The 4752-nt window shown below is 39.2% G+C and overlaps 1 long non-coding RNA gene across 1 annotated transcript; it reads left to right on the forward strand.

The window, feature by feature from the left end:
* Nucleotides 1-920: 920 nt before the first annotated feature.
* On the forward strand, nt 921-4248 carry LOC119898099. The gene is made up of 2 exons (XR_005443484.1): nt 921-1003; nt 1629-4248. It is a non-coding gene; the product is annotated as an uncharacterized LOC119898099 (long non-coding RNA).
* The last annotated feature ends 504 nt before the right edge of the window (nt 4249-4752 follow it).

Consider the following 4752-nt stretch of genomic DNA (forward strand, 5'->3'; position numbering starts at 1 on the left):
TTCTGTTTCCTGTGCTTCCTGCTTACCACAGCCCTGTAGCCGAGCTGTCACGTGACAAATGAACGACTCAAACAGACCCACAGTTGAGAGTCGTGAACTAATCAATTCTGTTTCCTGTGCTGACGGAGCCCATGCAGCTGCCGTGTGACGAGTGAACGTAAGAGTCCAAGATCCTTCACGCATGTGTGAAAATGAAAGAATCAGTCACTGAGACGACCCGTTTCTCCCGAGTCATACACACGATTAGGTCTTATGAACGAAACGTTCTTTGAATGACACAACACATTTGCATCCATGTGGGGGTCCCCTACCAAGCTGGTGGCCTGGATCGGCTGCCCCCATGCTATGTTCCTTATGTGGAGATAATTAATACTGTTGATATATATAATAAAATTTATATTATTAGTGCTATTTACACATTAGGGAGTTTACCTTTTTCAAATCAACTAAATTTTTTTGTTTAGGTTATAATTAATTCAGTTCTGTTTTCTATTTGAATCTACTCATATTAAATGGAGAACATTTATTCTCAAGTATTTACTCAATACCAAACATTGTGAAATTTAATTAATAATATTGCTTGTAATCTTTTGCCTCATTTTTATTGAGTAGATATGGTGTATCTTTTCTTACAGTGACAAAGAAGCAGAAATAACAATGATGTTTTTTTTTATTCTTAATAACTTACGTGTGACTCATGTTTTTAAAACACCTCAATAAACTGTCTAAACTGGTGGCGTATAATATTACTGTTTTGTTTTGTAAAGTTTAAAAAAGGAATAAAAAACTGGTAATGGAGAACAGGTGGGCACACTGGATTGGTGCTGCAGAGCTGATTGCTGTCTCCTGATTGGTCACCTGGATGACAGCAGCCATCTTAAACCCCACTGACAATAACGCCTTCTCCTCTCTCTGTGCTGTTCCCAACATGAGCCTGTGTACTGTGTGTATTGCCTGTTTCCATTGTGAGTAGAGAACCTGTCTAGTGAGCACATTAGACTTTGTAAGTAGTTTACCTTAATAATTTTGATTATTGTCTTATGACAACCTTGTTTTGTTGGCTTTAGCCATGTTGTTTACTATGTAGCAATTTTCTTTGTGTGTCAGCTACAAGCAGTTAGGAGTGAGAAGCCCTTTTTTTTGTTTGCACCCTTTTTCTCCTGTTCTTGATTAGAAGCCTAGTTTAGAGCTTTGTCTCTTCTTTACTTTGTTTTTGGCTTAGGAAAGTTCTAGGTTTTCTTAATGTTTTGGTGGTTTTGGGCACTGCTTATCTCTGAAACTAATAAAAACTGCTAAATTGTATTTCCTCTTGTTCTGGCATTGCTTGAGAATGGGAAGAGTGGGAAGCAACACATTTGTTACATCCAGGATACCCCTAGGCCTTAGGAGAGGAGGAGTAGTAGTAGTAGGGCTTCTGTAAATAACAAGTACGGTCTAGACCTGCTCTCTTATGAAAAGCACTGTGAGAGAACTGTTGTTGTGATTTGGTGTTATATAAATTGAATATTAGTAGTAGAAGAGCATCTATTAGCAATGACAGCAACCAGTTGATTATGTTACATTTTGCTAAAATGCCCTTTCCTCAATTGTGTCCACTGTTCAGTAAGTTTACCATTTTGTTTTGCCAGCAGAGGCCAAGCATGCATAAAAGCATCATCCTACAACAGAGCAGCCAGCACTCAGTGGATTATGGGAGGCAGAGGGCTGTGAAGGATACCCTAGTTGTGGTCTCAAGTCTTGAAATGTTGACTTTAGAGGATGCAGTCCTTGATTTTGCTCTCCGATAGTGAGCTGGTGACCTAAGGCGAACACATGCATAGGGTCCTCATCCTGACATCATGTCCTCATGAACTTTAACTAAATTATGCTCTGGAGCCATGTTTCCCAAAATGGGTTGCAGTCCCTTTTTTATTGGGTCTCCAATAATGGAGACCCCTGTATAATGTGTAATATGTGGAGAAGCTCTCAGGGTTTGGTTTTAAATACGACGGGTATCTCCAAACGCAACATCCGCTGTATTTGGGGACAGTCCAAACATCTCTTTGCAAAGAAGAATCCTTCAAGAGGTGTTGATTTGAATTTGTCACAACATACTTGTGTGTGTGAATCGGACTTTCCAATTCACAAATGCATTTTGTAGACATGGTGTTTTGCCCTTCATCCATAGTTTGTAGATGATTTTTGTAAATTTGGGTCTCAGGGAGACACCAGATTCCTCTTTCGGGTCTTTAGCTGAAAAAAGTTTGGGAACCACTGCTCTGGAGCGTTTAAGCCCTCAGTATGGTTTTGGAGATGTGGAGCGCTGCTGCTGACTCAGACAATGCCAGACTGACCATCTGGAGTCAAAACCCAAATTGGGCCATAAAAAGACACATGCACACAGACAGCCAGTGCACAGCTGTTATGCACAGCAGTTATGCATTCAGTTTAGTGGGTTGCCTGGCACAGTGTGGTTACTGCCCGCTGCTTGTCATTTCTGTAGACTCAGTTTATAACGTCATTTCATCACAGCTAGCAGGTGGCTGTTGTCTTACTTTAAGTTAATAACAAAGGAAAAGTGAAGCATCCGAATTACATCACTTTAGATTCTTAAGCTCTGTGGGATGTTGGCCTGGGGAGGTGATAAACATGGTTCCTCCTAAGGTTTACCAAATTAACACAACAAAGGGTCATTTTGTTCCCCAGTTCTAGTGCTAGGGGGTTAGGACCTTGGCTCATAGATACGCTCCCGTTTTGAATATGCAGAAAGAAGCTCTCCGGGAGCAGTTCAAAGCACGCAACACTAAATCTATGTGCTTAGCTCCACTGTGTAAGCACACTTTTTTTTTTTTTTTTTTTTTTCCCTCTGACCTCTCAGTTCTGTGTCTTTGTGCTTGACATGTTCATCTGCACTCACATCTTTTCAGGCGCTCGCACTTTGATCTTCCGGCGCTCAATATATCAGCGTGCGACATTGTGAACCATGTGCTCAACATTTAGATTCTAAATTTACACCACTGAAATAGCTCCTTATGCATTTAGCGCTGCTGCCGGCAGTAGCAGTATTTCTGCAGTGACGAGGACCAGAGCTTTAGAGAGGATTTAAGGCTGCTAGCCCACTTAAAGTTAAAACATAAGTGGAAGTCATGGGCAGACGAAAAGGTTATCTAGATTTGCGCAGTAGGATAATGTTTAGCTCAGTTTGCAGGTCTGGTTATATCAGAAATGTAAAACTAAAAGCTCTCAAAGTATTTTGATTATCTCAGATTTAACTTGCAGGACTTCTTTCTTACTTGTTTCAGTGAAGAAAAACTGCTATAAAACTACCAACAAAAAAGAATAAACAGTGTTGATTCTTTGTGTGTTTATTCAGTTTGTGTGTTCATATTTTAGATAGTAATATCATTACACGGCATTGGAGGTTTCCATGTCATATTGTCCAACATATTCTGACAGTTAATTTAAATGTCCATGTGGGTCGTGGTGTATCTCCAAGCTGGTTTTGAGTCAGAAGTCCAGGGCTCCTAGAGGGAGATGGAGGAAACTCCTGGGTTGCAGAAAATACTGCAAAACTTCTTACTTTAACTGGGTGGGTTTGCATAACAAACACAGCATAGCAGCATACAAATCATACTCACTATATTCTCACATTGTGCTTACACTGCTACATTCATTTTAAAGGAATTCATTAGAATATGCCCCGTATTATCAAGTAGAAAGTGTGGGTATGTTTATTAATGCGCCTCTCCACTGCAGTGCTGTTTTTTTTTATTTCCCCTCTGGGTCTGCTTGTTTACAGCAGCATTTAGAGGAACATGTTTGTTCGCTTCCTTCTCTTGATTTCCCTGATAACGATCTAACTAAATGTTACATAGAAAGTTTCTAAAGTGTCAGATAAACACCACTGCCTGTAAGTGAGTGCCTCTACAGTCAATATTAAGGATTACCACCAGATTTAATTAGATTGTAATGAGACCTAAATAAGAAAAGCTGCCTATACTGATCAGTGTTTAAAACAGCATTTTTTATTTTTTTTATTGTACCAAAAGAACCTCTGGTTATCGCGGTCATTTGCAACCAAACACTGGAGCTAAGTCCTGTCCTGGTCTTGTATTTAAAGTAGAAAAGCTTTAAGTGTCCCTCTAAATGGTAAAAGTTATCATGTATCATAACCATCTATATATTTATTGTGTTATTGTTAATGATTTAGGTCCTGGTTGCCATGCTATATCTCAAGTATGTGGTTTATCATTAAAATCTTCTTTTCTAGAGGGGTTCTTGTTCTGTTTTTTTGTAATTGGTCAATAACGGTGCTAGCAGACTGTTCTGCTCCTAATTTGGGGTAAACAAGATTATGTGTCTGGAGCCCTGCTAGCAGCTCTGTGAAACTGTACTGAGCTAAATCCTTATGTAAGACATATCATGTAAGCATTATAACATTTGTTAATTAGCACAGTACAGTTGAGGTAAGGCGATCAGATTTCTGAAATGAAAACCGGGCACATTTTTGTTTTGGTGGTCAGTATGTCAGTAAAAATGTAATGCTGTTATGAATGAAATCAAGTCATTTTGAGGCAGAATCTACCTTTCAGTCAACAGAGGCTGCAATCACTTTCTTGCAAGTAGAAAAGGTATTTCAACGGGTAAAAAGGTATGGATTGGTTGGTACACAGCAAGTAAAATAATAAGGATAATTGCAAAAAGAGATCACATCTTTATTTTATATATAACTTAGCAGTAAGTCATGTTAATTAAGGCTGGTCCGTTTCCCAA

This window comes from Micropterus salmoides, unplaced genomic scaffold (genome assembly GCF_014851395.1).
Source record: "Micropterus salmoides isolate LMB-PRFRI ecotype aquatic unplaced genomic scaffold, ASM1485139v1 Ms_hic_scaffold_11, whole genome shotgun sequence".
NCBI classification, from domain to species: Eukaryota; Metazoa; Chordata; class Actinopteri; order Centrarchiformes; family Centrarchidae; genus Micropterus; species Micropterus salmoides.